The following is a 25,392-nucleotide window of genomic DNA, read 5'->3' as shown; positions in this document are numbered from 1 at the left end:
TTCATTTATTGAACCTCTTCGATATCATGTACACGTTTATTCACTAAACCTCTTCAATATCTGAACGTCTTTGATATTATATTCACGTTCATTAACTGAAACTCTTTAATATTATTTACACGTATACACGTTCATTCACTGAACCTCTTGGGCATCTTGTACACTTTCATTCACTAAACTTCTTTTAATATCATGTACATTTTCATTCGCAGAACCTATTTGATATTACGTATACGTTCATTCACATAACCTCTTTGTTATTATGTACACGTTCATTCATTGAACCTCTTTGATATTACGTACACGCTTTTTGATATCATGTACACTTAATTCACTGAACCTCTTTGATATCATGTACACGTTTATTCACTGAATCTATTTGATATTAAGATTATTATTATACATTAGTTGTACTATGTTATGGGTGAATATACTAACAAGCCAGGATTGGTTTGGACAAAACAAGGCCACATTAACTCACGCAAAATATTAATTATGATCTTAAGTTTTACACCCATCAGGTTATCCACCATGCGAGATCAATTAATCGATGAAAATATAACTGCTGTTGTTAAAATAAACGACAGATGCCATAAGTCCTTTTTTGTATATTAATAATGTATTGTCGCCTATCTACATAAATGGAAATATGAGATTGATTTCACCATACATGAACAACTTGAAATGACGTATAAAGGAAAACTATTGACCAAACTTTACGACAAACGTGATGACTTTTCATTCAGAATTGTCAACTTTCCTTTCATCTGTGGCAACATCCCATCGGCTCCTGCGTATGGAGTGTTCATATCACAACTCATACCTTATGCTTGCCGAAACCACGCAGACTTTTTGTATCGCGCTAGAACTCTAACAAATAGGCTTCTGGAACAGGGTTATGTTGAAGTCATCACTACAGAAGCTTTATGGTCGTCATCATAAAGTCGTGGATCGTTATGGTGTATCCACCAGCACCATGAAAACTGATTTATTCAACGGGTCATAGTTTTCCTTTCCTCGTTTGTGTACCCCGGACTTGACTTTTTATGAGCAACTCGGGGGGGGGGGGGTTGTTTCTAGAAAAACAGAGGACGCTTACCCTACCGATGCACCTGATCCATGCTCCTAGTTTTCAGTGGAGTCCGAGTTGCTCATTTACTTTTGTTACTTTGTATGTATGATTTTAGTTACTTTATGTTCTTTGTTGTGTATGTCTGTTTTCCATGTCTGGTCTTTGTCCCTGGAATACATTCTTTTGATTACCGCTATAGCTTTGGTTCCTTTGATTACTCTTGCAGCATTTTGAATAATCATATGATAAATTGTCTCTCACATCGTTTCAGATACAAAAGTTACAGTGTTAATTATTCAAACCACAGAGCACACAAAGTTTTTTATGATACCTATTCTGTAAGAAGAATTATGTATGTGAGATTTATCTTGAATATATTAATAAATGATGATTTTTATCAGATATAAAACCACTCTGTTTGCGTAAAATTGCAAGATACAATAGATACATTTTAATGAGTGACGTTCGAAATGATTTGGTTTATTTTGTTTAATTTCTGTCCTGGAATTTATGGTAAGTTAAAAACCATTTTTTTACAATTTTAAATACTAATAAGAACTGTACAAGAAATTGAATCATTTTTTTTTTTTTTGCTACTAATGATAAATTTTATTTACTCGGTTTTCGTCATCTAATATTAATTCATAATTTCGTAAAGGGGCATTTAAAGGTTATTTATTACAATGTTATTTCATATATTAAGGACATTTCAGGGAAAATACTGATTTAAATAACTGCATCTTACCCAAAACAACCAGCAATAATAATATATTGATTTGGTAGTTTCAAATAAACTAGTTTACTTTATGATAAATGATATTGATAATAACATCAAAACGTAAGAAACGCAGGACGGTTAAGGTCGCTTTAAGTAAAATTTATAAAAAAAAATTCTTTTAAGTCGCATTCTACAGTGAAACTATTTTAAAATGACTAAAACTGCTATTTTAACATTTTCTATGAGGTTTGTTTGATAAAACAGGAATACAAATATGCGATTATTCTACTTTCCATGCTCCAAGTTTTTAGTGGAGTCCGGGTTGCTCATTTGCTTTTGTTACTTTGTATGTATGATTTTGTTACTTTATAATCTTTGTTGTGTATGTTTGTTTTCCATGTCTGGTCTTTGTCCCTGGATTACATTCTTTTGACTTCCGCTATAACCTTGGTTCCCTTGATTACTCTTTGATTACCGCTATAACCTTGGTTCCCTTGATTACTCTTTGATTAACGCTATAACCTTGGTTCCCTTGATTAATCTTTCGATTCATTTTGATTTTCCCTTGTGAATCACGTGATCATTTCCTGACATCTCGCAAATCAACTATAAAATACCTTTGCCCGATTAGTCAAGAAAATCACATTAAAATATGTTGTGCGGTGAAATTTGTTAATCTGTCAAAGTCGGCGAAAGATTTTTTGTTTCACTATCCCTCGCAATTTTTTGCTAGACACAGATAGATTCCTTATTTCAGTCCGGTTCGATTGATGTATGACAAAAGAAATTCAGTTGAGTGGAACAGGGCGGGATGAAAAACCGACATAGTACGTGTCCAACTTTCGTTTCTCTTTTTATTACAAACGCTCAAATGATATTTTAGATTCAAGATAAGGGACAAAGTCGGTTATATGATTAAGATATCCGGTGTTTCGTTCACTTATGGGCGTAATTATAACCGCGCTAATTCGTACCTTGTCCAATGTATCACAGTGAATGCTTTCAGTTTGTAATACAAGTGGGCATGATGCTGCACATTACGTTGATCTATATATAGTACTGATATGAGTTGTTTAGGAGATGCATTTTATTGCCTTTACACGCCTTTGTTCAACATTGTATGGATGTTTTCATGTTGTAAATGTATAGACTATTATGATTATGTGGGTAATATTCACAAACAAATGAAACACTGAGTAAATAATTTTACTAATAAGGGGTTGCCGTGAGTTGTTCAAGAATGTAAACAACGCCGTTTTCCATATATGGAAAATAAGCCGCGCCTACTAAAATCGTAAGAAATGTTAAATAAGCAAAGTTCTAAAGGTTATTTAAGCTGAAAACTGAAGTGATGATTGAAACATTTTATTTATTTTCTTTTTTCTTCCAATATATATATATAACATTTCCGAAAAGTGTCTGTTAAACGGAAACTTGTAACCGTCTGCAGACGTTGACGTAAACATTACTAATGACATTAAAGCACTTTATGACAGTTATTTTTTATAGTAGAGAATACACTTGAAATGCCTTAACTTTCCTGCGAATGTGGATAATATAACCACAACAATGCATGAAATAATATTACTGATTTTTTTCTATTTCTTTCAGGAGAACTCACATATGATGTTAAATTGCCGACAGGAAAAACGCCGGCACGCTATTTAATTCGTGAAAGATATTTATCAAATTACAACGCTTTCCCATCCAATGACAATTTTATTCGATTCCGATTAAGAGGGAACGGTGCTGCGTTCTATCTCGAATCTGCTAATAAGACGGTACCTGTATCAAATAAGAAAATATTTTACTACATCTTCATATCTGCTTGGAACAATTACAAGTCTGCAATTTTATTAGTTAACAAAACTTGGTATGTTAATGGCAATAAAAGAGAACACATGGTGACAGAGATTATTGGCGCTCAACTTTCTACCACAGAATTCCGTGAGTTTTGGTTGAGCTGGCGTGGCCACACAGTTAAGGTTGGAAAGGGAACAGAGTACAACAAAAACTTGATCATGTCCTGGAGAAATCCATGCCCGTTTAAAATAGTTGATATAGCAATCTCATGCCAGTTTTATTGTGATTGGGAATTTCAGTCTAACGGTAAATTATTTCTATATTCTTATTCAATTTCTGTAAGGGTTATGTTATTCATGGTGAAATAAGTGACTGCAAGCAACAAACAAAAATTAATGAAAATCGTTTTTAATCAAAAAAATTAACGAGCAACATGGTATCTAACAGAAAATGAACTGGGATTAAATAGGCATTCTAAAGGACCACAAACCCATTATTTGTGTACTATCGGGCATATTACGACCGAGGTAACATAAAATGTACTATATAAATGTAGGATAAGACTCAACATGGAATGCAAATAAGAATTAAAATGAATTGGTAATATTCATATGAATGTATTTTTTTACCACAGTTCAGTTATTTTTATTACTTGTTTACAATTTACAGCTCAAATTGGTAATTTACAAGTGTATTCCTCGGATAGTCTGTACAACTCTTATTCGAAGACTGAATGCCCGAAATTCCAAAAAGTCAAGTCATTATCTGCATCTACACCAGATTGCGCATGGGCATGTGTTGATGATGAAAGCTGCTGGGCATGGAAATTTGACAACGGAAGTGGCATGTGTGATTTATTTTCGGGAATCGTTGAGCAAAATATTGAAAGAATGTCTCTCTTTGTGAAACAGCTAGACGAGTAACATTTTGTCTTTTTAATTTTCCCTACTTGCGCGAAACATATGCATACCTTATATTTGATTGCTTAGTAGCGTTTTATTAGCAATGCTGAGTTTATTGATTAGTTAATAAATGTGCTGTTGTTATTTTTGTCTTCTTTTGTAAACCAAAATTGAATAATGTTAAGAGTGGAACGTGTGATCTAACAATTCAATAATTCATATCAAAATTAGTTCGGAGAATATTGAGTTCAGAAGTTATAAATCAAACGTTACTTTTTAATACCTATTTAAATATCTAAATCCACGCGTGTCACTATACTCGGCGTAACATATTGTTCAAATTTGAAACAAAACAAAAATGGTCAACAGTTTAATTGACACCTACAGTTTGTTAAAATGTTTTAAATAACTTGCCCATTAATATCCCAAAATGGCTTCTCCAAAAATATTAATTGTTCAAATCCGATGATTTTACGTTGTCAAATCGGCCGTGATTTTGTTACCATGACGATTTGGTTGTTGGTAGTTTGACGAAAACACAGATGTACTGCCTTTTATGGTATAAAAAAATTCTTCTGAAGGTTATCGGTCCTACTAAATGATTGCTTATTTTCAAATTAGTGAGAAATTACATTGTTGTAAACATAAAAAATAAAATATACAATTATCACCTGTTTTCATTATACAGCTTTGTCGCCGTTGATCTGTGTGTTATTGTTTGTAATATTTGCATTTAAAGATATTATGTTGTAAAATATTATTTTGTTTTATTGCTTTGTAAAATAAAATAAATGTGTACTGCATGTTTGTTATGTTAACCTTCGCAAATGTAGTTCGGATAATTTTAAAATGTAAAATGTAAAACTAAATGTGTCTAGCTACATTTTTATACTTTAAAAATCTGATCCTTGATATTCAATTAAATAGATTCATTTCAAACTTATTTCCTTTCCTCGTTTGTCTACAAACTTGACTATTTACGAGCAACTCGGTGGGTGTTTTTAGAAAAGCAGAGGACGCTTACCCTACCGGTTCACCTGGTCCATGCCACCAGTTTTTAGTGGAGTCCGAGTTGCTCATTTGCTTTTGTTACTCAAGGCAACCAAGACTACAGCGGTAATCAAAAGAATGTAACCCTTTAACAAAGACCAGAAATGGAAAACAGGCATACATAACAAAGAACATAAAGTAACTAAAATCATACATACAAAGTAACAAAGCAAATGAGCACCTAAAAACTGGGTGCATGGACCAGGTGCACCAGTAAGGTATGCGTCCGCTGCTTTTCTAAAAAAAAACACCCGCCGTGTTGCCCATAACAAGTCAAGTCCGTGGTAGACAAACGAGGAAAATAAAACTACGACCAGTAGAATAAATCAGTTTTCATGGTGCCAATGAATACACCATAACGATCACGAGTCCATGATGTCTGTCAAGAAGCCTATTTTTTTGTAGAGTTCTATCGCAATGCAAAAGGTCTGCATATCCTTTATCTTAAGTTCTTTCGGGTAGATGCGATGTATCAAATCCCCGAAATATGGATTGTTTAAAGATAATACGTCATCTATATAGCGGAAACTGAGATGAAAGGATCTAGCCAAACAATTTTCTGTCTTTTTTATCAGATAGCTATAACGTCAGCCTCATAAGAGTGAAGGAATAGGTCAGCAAGTAAAGGAACACAATTTGTTCCCATTGGAATGCCAACCGTTTGTTGAAAAACACGTCCATCACACTGGACAAATATGTTTTTGTAAACATATTCCTCTGTATATTTGGAAGATGATTTGAAATTATTTCTTAAACGTATGAGGAATCTCTTCCAAGAACAAATATTTGTATCTAGGCGTACCATCTTTTTTGGAAAAACATCGATGTATAATGTTTTTAAGTCGGGATTTTAACTGAGTATGGGGAATAGAGGTATACAGTGTTGAAAAAGCATAGGTTTTAATGCTGTTATATTCAGATAATAGTCTTGAAGTGATAGTCTCCAGGATCCACATTGAATTAATAGCATTACGGGAGTACCAAGTGTTGTTTTAGGACTGCAGACTCTCTTCCTTGACAGTTGTGAGTATAGTAGTTAAAAGTTTTGAGAGAGGTTTGGTGGTACATTTTGCAGATCCAGCTATGAAACGGTGTTTGTATGGATTCTTGTGGAGTTTAGGAATCCAGTACATAGACGGTAAATCATGTTCATCGTCCTTGGTAGAGAGACCAAAGGAGGATAGCACAGATTTATGCTTTTCCACAAACTTTTCGTGGTAGAGTGTGGTAGCAGTATAGGTCCTATCACGGTTATTTTTTTCTACGTCTACCTCTGATAAGAAGCATTGGAGTTTAAACGTTTTGCAGACAAAAAACAATGTTGTTTTGGGCTTTGTATGCTGGTACGACAACATATTTGTCATGTATAGTAGACAATGTTTTTGCTACATCGGGTCCTTGAAAACTAATGTAGCCTTGGCACTCACTGACCTACTTAAAACTTTCATCCGTTTCAAAATTATAGACCACACGACCGTTAACCACCCTGACAACGAATCAATGTCTTCTTGTGCTCGTTTTATTCATTTCCTTGCATAGTCCTCCACGGCATCCATAAGAACTTTAAAGTAATAATTCCAATTTATGGAGCGCGGTTCATTGTACTTGGGATCTTTAGAAAGCATATTACGCAGAGATTCGTTTTCGATGAAGGTTAAATCTCCCGTAACGACGTGACCAGAAAGACCATATCTGGAGGGCGTTTACAAGAACTGTCAAATGGTTTAGCCTTGAAGTTGGATTCTAATCCATATATTGAGTTTGTTGATTTGCAGCTTAAATCATCGTGACTTCTTGTATGGAAGGTTTTCTTTGTAAGGGAACTGGAGAGGTAAGAGTCGGTTATAAGAATGTTGCATGTTTTGCAATTTTTAATACCACATTTTGATATTGTGGAATGTTGTTCGTCATCGTTGTAGTCAAATATATCATTTAAAGTGATGGAACATGGTTTGATAATTTTAAAAAAGTCAGAATTTTTGTGCTAGAAATTGCAGACTGAACGTGTGATTAGGTACTTTTTGTTGAATTGGTCGGGGCACTTTTCATACCAGATGTGAGATATATAGTGTAACAATGAGTTTTCCCACTTGGTTTTAAGGAGACAGACCTTGGGTAAGGAATATAAATCTTCCAATCAGTGATATGTTTGCTTCATATACAATTTCAACAAAGCCTTTCAAGTTTGCCTTTGAAATAGAATGAAATAGGTCAAAATGACTTTGATGCTTACGTGAGATTGGTGTAAAATGCTGGCTACAAACATTCCAAAAATTTGTAAAAGTTGTGTCCCTTACCATAGGTCTACCTCCTTAAATTTCAAATTTCAAATAGTCATAGCTACCAATGCGAACAGAAGACAAAATAAGTGGATTGATTGTAAAAGATACATGTCCAAAACAAATAAGAAAACAAATAGATGTTACTCCACTGGAGTAGCTTGCATTGCAATGTTTCTGGTGCAAGAATTTCAAATGCAATGGTGGGTAAAATCTATGTTTCACAGGATGCCAAACCTCTCTCATCTATTGTGACGTGAATTTACCAACAGTGATTAAATAGCATTGCATATATAGTGTCATTACTGGCAAATCAGTGGTCATATCAGCATAAAGAATAAATTACGAAAAGCAATCATTACTCATTGTTTAAATAAAAAAACTGACTATTTAACTGCCATATTTCTTATTTTAAGTTTGATTTTATCATCCCACTTCTTTAGTTTTTAGTGCAGTCCGAGTTGCTCATTTGCTTTTGATAATTTGTATGTATGATTTTAGTTGCTTTATGTTCTTTGTTGTGTATGTCTGTTTTCCAAGTCTGGTCTTTGTCCCTGGATTACATTCTTTTGATTACCGCTATAACTTGATTACTCTTTGATAAGGAATACGCTGTGAGGATTGTATCGGGGGGGGGGGGTTGGGATTTTCAATGGGAAATTGGGATGGGTATAAAAGGGAATGCGGTATTGGGGTGGTATGGGTTTAAGTGGGACGTTTTTATCATATAAGAACTGTACAATAAATTGTGATTTTGCTCATTGAAATTCAAATTAAAAAGGGCTGTTTGGCAAAAACGAGAATTGTGTAAATTATAATGTAAGTTAGATAGCGAAGGAAGTGTTGCCCTAAACAATATTCATTAATTTGAAGACACATACCTTATATTTACGTAGTAATCGCCAAAATTCACTGGGCAAATCAGGGATTTGAGTGTGACCCTGGCGATGTGACCCAGAATATTGTCTTATCTTTTTAAATAATGATGAATCAAATTGATTAAAATGTACTTTACTCATTGGATTCCGCTGTTGGTTTCCGACAAGGATATCCTCAGATCCATTGTGTCTTTGGTAGTAATATAGCGTTAAGACAAAAGTACAGGTGTAGGTCACTGTGATCTACATTTTAAGGTTCATTAACCATGGTTAAGTATATTGTCCAGTCTCAAATACAAAAACTGCCAGTTTTATATATTGTAAATTTCGATATGATGTACATATGTTTCAAGGAGTAACCTCTCATCAACAGCATCAAAATTCCGACTACTGGGTTGGTGAATACTGTCGGGAACCTCAGGACCACCAGTAGTAGTATCCATCCAGTGGTTCTTAAATAAAAAAATACCAGTTTTATATATTGTAAATTTCGATATGCTGTACACGTGTTTCAAGGAGTAACCTCTCATCAGCAGTATTAAAATCAAATATGTTGGAAGATTATAATCAAAATAAAAGAGGAGCAAAAGGTAGGATCATCTAAAAACAAGTGTATAAAACTTTACATTATAACACTGTACATGAACATACATGTACATGCAAGATTAGATATTATTGATAGAGTACCATAAACAATCATTCAATATTTAAAATCAGTAAAAAATCAGTTATTTCAATTGGATAAAACCTTTACCCGTGGTATTAATTAACCTGCAGTATAAACTTTTACCCGTCAATATCATATTGCCCGAGGGCATTATTACATTTTGGTATTGCCTGGTTACGAATTTAGAGTTACTTCCCTTTTTTAGACGCATTTGTGATCAAGCAGTTGTCAATGTTAATATGTAGAAATACGATTTGCATGGCTTTCTGAAAAAAAAATCAAGGCTATGGTTCCTCAATGAAATAAACATAATAGTTGTTGATAAACTTGTCATGCTGTGATATTTAGGCTGCCCGTTGGACAGTCGTATTTAGTTTTGACTATGGGTAAAAACTACATGTTGAAGTCAATGCAGGAAGACACTGTGTAGGGCTGTTTTCTTTCTTCGTATGTGACTGCTACGAAAGTTGTCAGGCAAAGATAAATACTTGTAATGCTGTCTTGGAATGCTGATTGTTGTACACGTAAATGTTTATTTACACGACATGTACATGTGTGCCGAAAAAACGAGTGATCGTATTTTGGTTATTCAGGATTACCAATTGATTATCCTATATATCATACATATTTTCTTTATTTTTCTTTGCTATTTTCAACATAAACTTTTAATTTCGTGAACGGCGGATTGACTTTTGTGTTGTGACGTTTCGTGGGAGAAAAACCGAGAGTTAAATTACCGAATTTATTTCACTGTGTGAATTATCGATTTTTTTTTCTCTCACTTGAAACATTCGGTAAATCGCTCTTTTCTTTATAATTGTTATAAATACTAATCTAACAAAGAAACTGGTGTAAATGTAATTCATAGGTGGCTGTCTGAATCACATTTCCTTCCTTTACTTTTCCGAAAAAGATGACAGACGCTCGCGAGACTTGAATGACTATTCGACCCAATTTTGGTTGTCATTTCAGTGATTGAACGACGCGATTATTGATTGTGATTTTCTTCATTTATTTACTTTGTTGAAATAAGCTTTCTTAACTTCAGATTATTCTTTTTAAGTTTGTGGTAACGTGTTATAAGATGATTGACCAATTTTAGCGAAAAGACGAATTGACTGAAAGGTTTTGAATTACTTGCCGGCCAAAACAATTGAAAGTAACTTGGAAAAAGGAGTTCGAAAATCTCAAATTTTTACTTGACTTTTGAACTAGTCAGACTTCCAAACAATATTTTGTGAAAAATCATGCGCTTCGGTTGGGGATCGTCTGAATTGAGTTTCTTGTAATCTCATTTGGATATGTTTTCCAACAAAAAATAAGTCCAACATTCAGATAAATACTAATTAATCTTAAATCCGTTGTTGAAGAAAACAACGTAACAACAAAATAACCGAACACGAATCCGATTTACAATCAAGTCAATCCCAAAATAAATCTAAAAATAGATATTACACTACCGGAGCAGCTGGTACCGCAAAGGTCCTAACTTGGTACAGATACTGCAAGCAAAATGGTGGGTCTAATCTAGATTTCACAGCGCTCTAAACGTCCCTCTTCCATTGCGGCGTGACTATACTAGTGGTGATTAAAACATATTTATATGTTATTGTCATAATCGGTAAATCAGCAGCCACATTAGTACACAGAACATTTTCCAAAAACAAAAACACAATCATTGTTCTAAAAAGAAACTGAGTATTTTTCAACCAAGGAATATTATCTTTAAAAAAATTCGTAAGAGACCTATTAAGTCGCTTTCCTCATTACACTGATTCAGGAGTCTGTTACACAGACATCTATGGTGTTCAAGAAATCAGCGTAGTTAGTACTTGCTCTAGCGTAGCGAATCAATTGTGAAACATAAACACCATATGTAGAAGATGAAGGCATATTGCTGCACAGGTAAGGAAAATGTATGATATCAAAATTAAAATAGTCTCTTTGTCATAAATAGTAGTGCCGAGATAACCACCGTTGTCACATTAAAGATGTACGATTGTTTGCAATAATATTTCAAATGTTATAAACATGTGAATCGCCAAAACGAAGGGACATAATTGATATTCATTCAATATTATTCTCAGCGCCGCCATGATGAATTAAATATTTCGGTGAATATCTTAATTGTTGTCTTTGTCCTTTACCAAACATGTCTTGGTGTGTGTTAGTAGTCTAAGTAAATGTTTATAAAGAGTAATCAAGGGAACCAAGTATATAGCGGTAATCAAAAGAATGTAATCCAGGGACAAAGACCAGACATGGAAAACAGACATACACAACAAAGAATGCAAAGCAACCAAAATCATACACACAAAGTAACAAAAGCAAATGAGAAACTCGAACTCCACCAAAAACTGGGAGCATGGAACAGGTGCACCAGTAGGGTAAGCTTTTAGAAACACCCGCCGAGTTGTTCATAAAAAGTCATGTCCGGGGTAGACGAAAGAGGAAAGACATGAAGAGTTGTTGTTGATTTTCATTTATATGAAACAGTCTATGTTACAAACTTGTTGAACATGATGAGCTTCACAGGTATAGGATTATGGAGAAATACAAACAAAATCGTACAAGAATATTTTATTTGTGTAAAGTGATGTACATGTACAGTACTGTATATTCTGTATATTTTGAGAACAAAATACAATCATGTACAAGGTCAAGAAAACTTGTTTGATAAGTAGTCGATCAAAAGCGATTAATCATAATTCTATGTACTGTACATGTAAAAGTTACACGAGAACGTTTCATACATAACTTGAGGTACATTATATGATTTGAAAATTAATCTTAACATTCACAATTCAATTCAATATGTTATTTCAACATTTATTGGCACAAACTCATCAACAATAAATTAAATGGTCAAGGCCCATAGTATTTAGATATGTGACCATATACATGTTTATACTTCAGAAACTTTATTGTGCTATTTTTTTTATGTCTATAAATACAAGCAGTTGATACAAGAATAAGAAACTTAATACAATGTATGTCTGTCCTTTAATTTCTTTTGCACTATATTGTTATGAACAGTACATGGCCATTGTACCACAGTTATGACAGTACAATAAAAGTCTATCCATGTTCATTTTCAGTATCTTTTTTATATTGACGGATACATGTTTTGATTTTTTAGAAGATTTTGTATGCAGCTATCATGCTTCACCTACCAATTATACAAGTTACTACATAAGTCTTACATTGCAGGAAGCTCTGTTCAATGGAAGTATGATTGTGTCAGATTTTGAGGTACTATCATTAACACATATATGCCTCATATTTTGGGAAAAAAATAAAAATCAGTGGAAATTGTGTGGTGTTTCGGAGATAGAAACCTTTTCTTTATTTTTCAGTTTTTATGTTGGAAGTTATTGCAAAATTTTAGCACAAATTACAAAATTAATAGATTACTGTGAGGTTGTGTTTGAAGAAAAAAACATGTAATGAGCCATATTTGAGGTTTACTTTAATACCAGTCTGCTTTAATACAGGAATCATGAATCACGGTGACTCTGAATGTGAGTATTATGAATTTTTAGTGATGAATTCCAGTATATTTATGGCATATATATGACTGAAAGGGCCAAATTGTTTAATTTATACATGTGGAATTCAGATTATCTCTAATGCTGTTAAAATTTTGTCTTGCACTGCAATGAAAATTGATATGAAAATGAAGTTTGAAAAGAAATATTTGCTAAATCATAATGTACAAGTTATCAATGTGTTGTTCTTCAAAAGTTATTTAAGTCATTTGCATACATGCATGCAATACTTCATGACTGTAGCATCCAGGAATACAACCTGGAATGCTTGCACTGCACGTTAACACTCTATCAACTGAGCAAAACGATTACTTCATTGTTAATCATTTTACGGTTTTTTTTCTGTAGATTAGATCGATTTTGTCATTATTTATTTTGGGAACTTTCACAGCTTGTTTTATGATATTGGTTTGCCCATCATAGTCGGCCGTGTTGTGACTTCACTTGTAGAAATTGAATTGCCATTTTTGACTATTTCATTGGCAATCATACCACATCTCCTATTCTTATATTCAATAGTAAACAACAATGACCATGCTATTTAAGGTTTTAAAGGATTAATTGTGAGACACATTGTATCATTATAAAACTGAACAATTATGTGCTATATTAAACCAAAACGTTTGGAATTTGCTCTCATTGCTCCTCAAACAAGCATGTTGCGTATAACTATTTGACTTTGGTAAATGCTGTGAAGTCTTTAATTTTAAAACGTATGAAAGGCTACTTCGGTTTTCAAAGACCTCGATGTAGCAAAAACATTGTCTATTCTACATGATAAATAATTTTGTCTGCTCAACGTATTATATCACATGCTTAATATCAGAGGTAGACTTAGGAAACATTAGCAGTAATAAGACCAATACTGCCTCTACAATCTCCAAAGAAGAGATAGTGGAAAACCATCAATCTGTGCTACTCCCGTAGTGGTACATTGTACATTGTATTAATTCAATGTGAATCCTGACATAAAAACTCACAGCTGACAAAGAGGATCGCTAAAGAGGAAATTAGTCGAACACCATAAATCTGCACTATCCTCTCTCTACCAAAGACGATGATTGTGGTCTACTGTCTACGTACTGGATTCCTAAACTTGCACACAATGCTACATAGCTGTATCTGCAAATTGAACAACCAACCCTCTTTTAACTTCTATACTCTCAGTTGCCAAAAAGAGTCTCGAGTCCTACCACAACACTTGTTACTCCCATAGTGGTATTTATTCGGTTTTACATGAACATTACATGAACAGTACATTTGTAGCCAGTTATGTTCTCTTTACTCAGATATTCGAACTCCGTTCTTGTTTCTTATTGGTCAGTTCACTTTTTGGCGGGAATTTCTTATTTAGGCAGTTGACTCTAGCTTTTGAATATGTGAAGAAGACATTTTGGTCTTGTTGGAATTTCATATCTTTATTGATTTGAGAGTTACTTAAATCTAATATAAACTTGAGATTTACTAGTAAATAATATCCACTAAATAACTTTATCATATCAGTTAGATTTACATGAAATTGATTTAAAACATCTAACCTATTTGAATGCATAATTCCATAGAATTGTAGCATATTTTTGGTGAAATGTATGAGTGAGTGCTACACCATTTACATTTGTACATCTTAATAAACTTAATACTGCTTCACTTTGTTTATATATAAGGGAGATAACTACTTTCGCTATATTTATCACGTAGTATTGCTTCTACTGTTAATGAATGACCTAAATATTTATGATTATAAATGTTGGTGCTTCAGGTTTATATAATTTTGATGAACTGGGACTAAGGGTCAAAGGAGACACAGCTTTTACACACGCATGTTAGGTAAGTTATGTGTTTATTTGCTGCTTTGCTTGTTACTGCAGAAACATTTGCCTTTGCCTGTATTCATATGTTGCTATTTTTAGTTATTTGAATAATTCACAGATTAATATTTGTGAGAATTGACTAATATGTGTGGTTAACAAATGCATATATTATACATAATATCATTTACATGATCTATACATTTTGAATGAGAGGTTATAATGGGATATTTATGTACTAGAGACTTACCAGAAATTAGTTTTAGATTATAAGGAAAATATTGTTATTTCCGCTATATAGATGACGTATTATCTTTAAACAATCCTAATTTTGGGGATTTGATACATCGCATCTACCCCAAAGAAATTGCGATAAAGGATAATACAGACGCTGTGAGGTCAGATTCATATCTTGACCTACACTTACAAATCGATGGTAAAGGAAAAGTATTGACCAAACTTTACGACAAACATGATGACTTTTCATTCAGAATTGTCAAATGTCCTTTCATCTGTAGCAACATCCCTTCAGCGCCTGCGCATGGAGTGTTCATATCACAGCTCATACGTTATGCAAGGCCTTGCCGAAACTACGAAGACTTTTTGTATCGCGCCATAATTCTGACAAATAGGCTTCTGGAACAGGATTATGTTGCTACAAGATTAAAGTCATCATTACTGAAGTTTGATGGTCGTCACCATGCGAGATCAATTAATCGATGATAATATAACTGCTGTTGTTAAAATAAACGACAGATGCCATAAGTCCTTTTTTGTATATTAATATTGTATTGTCGCCTATCTACATAAATGGCAATATGAGATTGATTTCACCATACATGAACAACTTGAAATGACGTATAAAGGAACACTATTGACCAAACTTTAAGACAAACGTGATGACTTTTCATTCAGAATTGTCAACTTTCCTTTCATCTGTGGCAACATCCCATCGGCTCCTGCTTATGGAGTGTTCATATCACAACTCATACGTTATGCCAGAGCTTGCCGAAACCACGCAGACTTTTTGTATCGCGCTAGAACTCTAACAAATAGGCTTCTGGAACAGGGTTATGTTGCTACAAGATTGAAGTCATCACTACAGAAGCTTTATGGTCGTCATCATGAACTCGTGGATCGCTACGGTGTATCCATCTGCGCCATGAAAACTGATTTGTTCAACGTGTCATAGTTTTGCTTTTCTCGTATACCCCGGACTTGACTTTTTATAAGCAACTCGGCGGGTGTTTCTAGAAAAGCAGAGGACGCTTACCCTACCGGTGCACCTGACCCATGCTCCCATGTTTTAGTGGTCCGAGCTGCTCTTTTGGTTTTGTTACTCTGTATATATGATTTTAGTTACATCATGTTCTTTGTTGTGTATATCTGTTTTCCATGTCTGCTCTTTGTCCCTGAATTACATTGTTATAACATTGGTTACCTTGATTACTCCTTGATTACCGTCATAACCTTGGTTCCCTTGATTATTCTTTGCTATTCTTTATTTTTACTTCAAAATTAATGGTTCGGACATTATGAGACATTGAACATAATAGCTGAATAAATATAGAAGGCTATATTCTCTGATAAATCATTTCAAATAATAATGTAGAAATTAATTTTCTTCGTTAAAATTGATTGATTTATCTCAGCTCAAGCCATTTTACAATTCGATTACTTTTTGTTGTTTTAATTCACCAATGAGCGGTTAATTACGAATTTAAAAGTATATACTTGTATTTGAACATTAATATGATTCTTATCGGTATTTTATTGTCTGTAAGTATCAAAGCTTATCGCGTTTGCATGGCGTGCTTTAAACATTACGTTAATTAAGCATACTTGTCTTAAACAGTACTTACATTTATTAGTAATTACACACTGTAAGAGCAATATGTGGACAATGCTGCAATAGTTAGGGAGAACAAATATCATACCAGTCTTTTGATAAGATTATAAATTATGAATACTATTTCGTTCAATAATTTTTTCATAAAGAGACAGCCATAAAACAATTGACACTCATTTCTAATTATAGAAAATATGAAAAGCACAAACAATCCTTTATTTTAAATATGGCAGTGCAAATGATAACTGCCTGATATTTTGTCTGTAAGCGACGTTGACGAAAACGGCATACCAAAGACATCATATCAATACAGCGCAGATCGCATGCAGCAATTTTTATACAATCGTCTTGCCTATCCCTTAAAAGATGAGATTTGAATGTTGCTTCTACCTTGTCCATCTTTTTTATAATGATACTTGGATGTTGACTCTGACTTGCATATCCTTTGAATGATTAGGCCTGAATAATGTTTCTACCTTACCTATTCTTTGAATTACACGACTTGGATGTACTTCTTCCTTGCATTTTCTTTGAATGGTGAGACTTGTATGTTGCTTCTACCTTGCGTTTCCTTTGTATATTGATACTTGGATGTCTCTATTACCTTGACTATTTTTTTAATAATGGGACCAGAATGTTGCTTCTACCTTGTCTACCTTGTTTAACCCGTAAATGATCGATCAGGCATGAATGTTGCTTTTACCTTGCCTATCCTCTGAATTATTTAACTTTGATTCTACTTTGTCGACTGTGAATGATCGATGAGGCTTAGATGTTGCATTTACTTTGCCTATTCTATGAAATCTTAACTTTGCTTATATCTTTTCGACAATATTTATAATGAGACTTGGATGTTGCTTTTACCCTGCCTTTCCTTTGAATGATGAAACGTTGACGTGATCCTACCTTGCCTATCGTTTGAGCGATAAGACCTTGATATTTCTTCCACATTGTCTATCCTTTGCATAATGCGACCTTGATATTGATACTATCATATGTTATCATTGTATCATTAGGATTCTACATTGCCTTTCTCCTGAATAGTAAGACGATTTTGATATTGCTGCTACCTTGTCCATCTTTTGTTTAATGAGACTTTAATATTGCTTCTACCTAATATTTCCTTTAAATGATGATACCTGTATGTTGCTTCTATCATGCCCACACTTTCAGTGATGTGACTTGGATCTTGCTAAAATCTTGCATATCCTTCAAATGATGATACCTGGATGTTACTTCTATCTTTGCCTTTCTTTGAATCTAAAATTGCTAATTAAGTTTGCTTTAAAAGTAATATCCGTATTTAAAACGTTTTGTTGCCCAAAAAGAGCTCTTAATACCGAGTTTAAATGATACAATTATTTCTAGACATGTCATTTTGCTCCTTTTTAATGAATTATTTTACTTTTATCCTGACAAACAAAACCAAATGCAGTTTAAATTAGATATAATAATGACCATGAACTTATTTCCCTTTCAATCATAGTGATTATACTTTTATATATATAAAACAATAACAATTTTATAACAATAACAATATAATTATAATTATATAAGTATATAATTATGTAATTTAATAACAATAACATAACAGTAAGCGTATGAATGGTCATTGCAGTGACCACAAATGCAAACCAGACCTCCCTCTAAGTCGCCATATCAGATCCGCCGGACACACCCAGGGGGATCTCCGCAAGATTGTTGTTACGATCATAGAACATAATAAAAACTGGTCAAAATGTAAAAGAGTATCTCGGGAAAGCTTTTGGATGAATAAATTGCAAACAACTTCTCCAGATGGAATTAACGAGAAAAAATAACTCATTTTTAGGTCTTGGTCTAAGGCTGGTACAGCACTACTTGCTATATATCAATACGCCGTACTACTATATTTGGACTTTTTATTTTTTTAAACTGTTTTCCACAGTTAATTGTAACTCTGATAGAAAGACCCACTTTGTTATTTTCATTCAGGCTCCTTATCAGTTGTTTTTGTGAGCCTTTGATAAAGGTACAATCATCCACAGCGTACGCGATTCAGCTTCTGAATCTGTTTTGATCTTGAACTTTGTGAGTTTTATGCTCGTGAAGTTTTGTGAGTTTTATGCTGAGGAAGGATATCAGTTATCCGAAATATTCAATTTAAAGTTTACCATCTTCTGTTGATGTTAACCATATTTAGACGTATATATATATATATATATATATATATATATATATATATATATATATATATATATATATATATATATATATATATATATATATATAGAGAAAATCGACACGACAATGCCGCTGCTATATTCATTAATAACATCATCTACCTTACACAACATCGACATAAACTATAATATTTTAACATATAGATCAGTAGACGCATTAAAATCAAAAAAAATGTGTGCCAAACATTGGTAAAATCTTGCCAAGTCCTATCATCCTTGTGTAATAGATCTAAAACTGAATTGGAGGGATGGAGGTAGATTTAGTTTACGTTTTGACGCCGTCGTGCTGAATGACCGAAAACGTAATTTGGCGGGAAAACTGTAGTGCGACTCACACACCACCTCAAAACAATGAATGACTGCAAGAAAAAGTATTTTCACTCTAATTCACTATGTTCAAACGCATGAAATTATATTTCTCCTGTCCAACCCTTTATCATATTATCTCAAAGATACGGTATGTTACCAAATTCCACAAAACTCCTGAGTAGTTTCATTGATACATACTTCATATCCCATATATATATAATAAAAACCTATGTAAATAGTAAATGGCTTTATAAAACAACTCAAAATAAAGTGCAAAACTACACAACGACGCATCTGCTGAGCCAAAGAAAGGGGAAAAATATATATAATATTTAATGGAATATTAAATATCTATAGTCCCAAATTTAATGAAACTAGTATTTTTTTTCAGAGAAAGAGTCCTTCACGTAGCCGTCTTATGCAGCTTCCGACTTCCACCTTCCATGTCCCTTTACAAAATAAGTCTTGACACTCCTGTTTCTGACCCCACCTCATCATTATACAGACTTGTTTCCATCATTTTGAATATTGGTTTCAACATACTCTTTAAACCAGTTTGTGTGGAAAGTCAAGATGGAGAAAAGCGATTATTTCTTCCACTATCGTTTGTCAACAAAGGCATAGATGCAATTAATTTGGCTAACACCCTCTATCACAAAAACATTACTAACAAATTTCCTCATATTTCAAAGACAAATCCATACCAATCATTCCATATTCCTATACTTCACCCATTGCATCCAAAATTTTCAATTATAAAAGACTATTGCAGAACCTCTAGATTAAGGACTTGAAGGCTAAACAACCCGACTGTTCTTGCAAAAACTCTTCATTAAAATATGGCCCTTCTGGTCATGTCGTTACGGGAGATTTAACCATCATCGAAAACGAATCTCTGCGTAATATCTTTTTTTAAGGTCCAAAGTACCACCGTGAACCACGCTCCATAAATTGGAATTATAACTTTAAAGTTCTTATGGATGCCGTCGAGCACTATGCATAAAAATACATAAAACGAGAACAAGAAAACATTGATTCTCTGTCAGGGTGGTCCATGAGATCTTTAATTTTTTAAACGAATGAAAGTTTTAAGTAGGTCAATGCGTGTCAAGGCTACATCGGCTTTCGAAGCCCCGATGTAGCAAAAACATTGTCTACTATACATGACAAATATGTTGTCGTACCTGCAAACAAAGCTCAAAACAACATTGTTTTGTCTGCAAAAAGTTTTAATCCAATGTTTATTATCAGAGGTAGACGTAAAAAATAATAGCAGTGATTAGACCTATACTGCTACCACACTTTCCAAAGAAGAGATTGTGGAAAACCATAAATCTGTGCTATCCTATTTTGGTCTCCCTACCAAGGACGATGATTGTGATTTACCGTCTATGTAATGAATTCCTAAACTCCACAAGAATCCATAAAAAATAACGTTTCATAGCTGCATCTGAAAAATGTACCATCAAACCTCTCTCAAAACTTTTAACTTCTATACTCACAACTATCAAAGAGGGTCTACAGTCCTACCACAATAATTGTTACTCCGGTAGTGGTATTAATTCAATGTTGATCCTGAAAAATTCGAACGATCTTTTGGAGACATTCAGTTCTAAATATAATATCATTAAAACTTTTGATTTTTCAACACTGTATACTTCCATTCCCGTACTCAATTCAAGTCCCGACTCAAAAACATTATACATCGTTGTTTTTTCCAAAAAAAGATGGTACACCTAGATACAAATATATAGTTCTTGGTAAAGATTCCTCATACTTTGTTAGAAAACTTTCTAAATCATCTTCCAAATATACAGACGAAGATGTTTACAAAATGTTGGGATTTTTTAATCGACAACATATTTTCCAGCGTGGTGGACGTGTTTTTCAACAGACGGTCGGCATTTCAATGGGAATAAATTGCGCTCCTTTATTTGGTGACCTTTTCCGTCACTCTTATGAGGCTGACTTTTTAGCTGATCTGATCCGAAAGAAAGAATGTCGTTTAGCTAGATCATTAAATCTCAGTTTAGGCTATATAGATGACGGATTATCTTTAAACAATCCTAATTTTAGGGATTTGACACATGACATCTACCCCAAGATACTATAGACACTGTGAAGTCAGCCTCATATCTTGACCTACAATTAGAAATCGATGGTAAAGGAAAACTATTGACCAAACTTTACGACAAACGTGATGACTTTTCATTCAGAATTGTCAACTTTTCTTTCATCTGTGGCAACATTCCTTCGACTCCTGCGTATGGAGTGTTCATATCACAACTCATACGTTAAGCCAGAGCTTGCCGAAACCACGCAGACTTTTTGTATCGCGCTAGAACTCTAACAAATAGACTTCTAGAACAGAGTTATGTTGCTACAAGATTGAAGTCATCACTACAGAGGTTTTAAGGCCGTTATCATGAACTCGTGGATCGTTATGCTGTATCAATCAGCACCATGAAAACTGATTTATTCAACGGGTCATAGTTTTTCTTCCCTCGTTTGTCTACCCCGGACTTTTCATGAGCAACTTGGCGGGTGTTTCTAAAAAAGCAGAGGACGCTTTCCCTACCGGTGCACCTGGTCCATGCTCCATGTTTTTAGTGGAACCGAGTTGCTCATTTACGTTTGTTTCTTTGTATGTATAATGTTATTTACTTAATGTTCTTTGTCTGTTTTCCATGCCTGGTCTTCATCCCTGGATTACATTCTTTTGATTACCGCTATAATCTTGGTTCCCTTGATTACTCTTACACTTTACGGAACAATAGACATCGCTATCCGAAGTGTTATTGCTCCATTCTTAATAAATTTCTTAATTTATAACAGGGCGCAATTTATTTCCGGTTCTACTAATAACTATGCTATTTAATACTATATAAAGCGTGATTGATAGGGCTGGGTGAAACACTTTGTTGAACTACGCAGCCTAAATATAAAACAACATACATTGGTTCAGACCGTAAAATAAATTCACTGGAAATTCCGTTTGACAAAGCTTTTTTTTCCATCTTAAGAAGCCATAACAATAATTTTGAACTGTATTAATCAACAATCAAGGAAGTAGTGAAATTTTTTCCACAAGAGTAGCGGGCAATTGCGACAAATCGCTCTGGAAAGCCTAAAAATCATTAATAAAAATTAAGTTATTACAAAAAACATAACAATGCAAACTTTTCAAAATGTCATACTCTGTCATCATACATATCATACTGTTCATTTTATACAATACAACTACCACTCCTGCCTAAATGAGGAATAAAACCCACCACAACTACCAAGCTGGTCATTAACACATTGAAAAGAGGTACTAGTACTTTGCTTCCACCGTAATTATATACTAAAGAAACCATCACCTTGTAAAGGAATCCATAGAAATTAGTATATGTTAGTACCAAAATCCATTTTCAGAGCCAATACCCAAAACGGCAGATCAATATTTCCAAATACCGATTTGTTACCTTTACCAATGCATGTAGTACAGTATTCTTTCTTTGTTGGTAAATCAATACACTCCTTAACCGCTTTAATAATCCCTTCACAAGTAGAACAAGTTGGCCAATAATTTTCCGATTTCCACACTGTTCCATGTGCCATACATTGCTTCATACAGTACCTGAACTGATCCGTGGAACAAAAATTGGGATCGGTCATCGATGATCAACCAGTCATCGATCCGTCAAAACGATCCATTAAACTGCTATCAATGTATTTTACGGTTTTTGTTGTTTTCTTTGGACATTTTACACATATTTACATAATATAGCAGATCAAAATATCAATGTATACTATTATTTTACATTTCTTTTATTTCAAACGGATATTACGTCATTTTACATAACAAAACTGCGATCAGATCGGTCACCGGTCATTGTCAAAGATCGGTCAGAGATCAATTAGTCAATCGTCATCGATCCGTCAAATAGTTGCGTGGATCGGTTCAAGGACTGTATATCGTAACACTCTCGCTACTAAACAAATAGGAGGTACGAACCATCCATTTATATCGTTCCAGTCTATAGTAAATGCACCAATGTCCATCGAGTTTCCCATCCAGTAGCGAGAATAAAATACTGGTAGTTTGTCATTATGATTATTTGCAAACCAGTCTATTTCATGTGGACCCATATGGATTCAAAATAATCAAAGATTCCATGAACCACACCTCAATCTTCGTAATCAATAATATGACAGATATAATCAGCCTTGTCGTTATTAGTTCTAAGACCCATTCCACATGAATAGAAATGATATTATGTACAAAGTTCTCAAAAATACAAATTGCAAATCCTGTAATTCAAACTTCATGCTACCTTTAACGACAATGCTTACTACATTCTGATTATCAGTAAACCATTTAATGTATTCATCTTTCAATATATTGATCATCGACTCATGAATATGTTTAACAGCTGTGAGTTCTTTCAAAGTAGAACTCGTACTCGAATTCCATTCAGACCACATTTTCATGCGCAGTATCATTGGATATTTCTACAATATAATCATCACATCCAGTACCACCCGCGTCGCTATAAACAATAGATTGGATTGATAAATCTGAAGTAAATGGTTTACCATTAACCAAACTTAAGTTACTTTTCCAAAACCTGATTTCGTGTAAACTATTTTCGGTCAACTCGATACAACTGTGCCATGGGGTTTTACCTTAAATGTCAATACTTATATGTTTGGTCATGTTACAAGCAACATTCCCGATAACGTAGGCCATAGATATTTTTGTCCGACCAAAGATGCAACTGATCTGGAATGGAATTTACCATAGTTTGTAATGTAAAACTCAATATTATCAATAGTTGTAAGAACTTGTTTGAGTCTATCATCAGGTATGTTTATAATACATTTGTTAATAGAATAACCCAAAAAAGTAACATGTTGAACTGGTGCCCACTTTTTTTTTTTTTTTTTTTTTTTTCGTTTTTAGGAAGAAAACCACTCATAATAAAATCTTTCTTTACTTGTTGACATAGCCCTGCTTACTTCAACATCCGTATGAGTACCTAAACCATTATCTAGATACATTAACACCTGCTTCCCTTCACCTCACAACATTTTATGAGTGGTCTGGTTATCTTAGTGAATATGTACCTTGCAGAACATAAGCCAAATGGAAGTACTAATAATTTACACCACTTTATAGTGTTACCTTGCTTCCACGAGAAAGCTAGAAAATATGTATGAGGAATAAAAATGTTTATGTGGTGATACGCTGATACAATATCAAATTGAAAACAGAAAGAATTATACTAGTAATAAATACCATCGCTATGCAAATATCTTCGAATTTAATACTAGTTTTCCAAAGATGTTTGTTAACGTGTCTAAGGTCTAAAATTAAACGTTTCTTTCTAGTGTCCGATGCAGAAACAGTTAGTGGATTAACAACGTATGGTTGATTGTCACATTCTTCAATTAATCCTTTAACCATGTATACCCCTCAATGGATTTATTTGCCAATCAAAATCAAATCAAATATCAGTGATTACATCACGAAAACCTCTTTATAAAAACATGGTCGAACATGGCAGCCTAGCCCCACTTATATACAATGTTCAACTTATCGATGCATGATTTGAATTTCTATGGCGATTGTTTTGGTTTTGATTACTTCAGTTGATTTAATTTATACTTAAGTCATGAAATTCCTTTCATATTTTCATATTAATATACTGCTAATGAGCGATTACTTATTTCAGCTTGCTAAGCAACCTAAATATGACTGATATTTTTGGTATAACATTAACTTGACACTGACCTTTAAAAAACCATGTAAAGTTCATGTCCGCATTTAGCATCTGTGACTTTATAAAGAATTGCACACTGAAATATAAATAAATTACATAACAAATGGTTGAAATATATCAGAAACACCAGCAAAATGAAACCAGGCACAAAAAAAGCATATTGCACAGAGGAGGATGCGTTCTCTGCTTTGAGCTCGAATGAGAGAAAAAGAAAACAATGGCTTTTTCAGCAGATAAACAAACACATGATAACCAGCCTGAAGATCATTGACATATCCCTGGTATTTTTACTACAAAGATATGGTCCAACAAAGGCAGAGGGCAAACTGGTCACAGTACCAAACAGAATTCTCATTCACATCAAACCAAGAGTGTAAAACTCATATTTTAAGCATTTATAACTAAGATAAAGATGTAAAAACAAACATATCTGATCAATTAAGGCGCTTAGTTGCTCCTTTTAAGGTGACAATTACTATAAAATTGGAAAAAGTAGGAAATTTCAGAATTTCAGAATTA

The 25,392-nt window shown here is 33.7% G+C and overlaps 1 pseudogene; it reads right to left on the bottom strand.

The window, feature by feature from the left end:
• Positions 1-22,489: 22,489 nt before the first annotated feature.
• On the bottom strand, positions 22,490-24,407 carry LOC148606032 (uncharacterized; annotated as a pseudogene).
• Between the last annotated feature and the right edge of the window lie 985 nt (positions 24,408-25,392).

This window comes from Perna viridis, chromosome 9 (assembly GCF_037379345.1).
Source record: "Perna viridis isolate PV_CMFRI_1.1 ecotype Kerala chromosome 9, ASM3737934v1, whole genome shotgun sequence".
Taxonomy (NCBI): domain Eukaryota; kingdom Metazoa; phylum Mollusca; class Bivalvia; order Mytilida; family Mytilidae; genus Perna; species Perna viridis.
The sequence above is the reverse complement of the archived record's forward strand: the minus strand, read 5'-3'. Positions and strand labels throughout refer to the sequence as shown.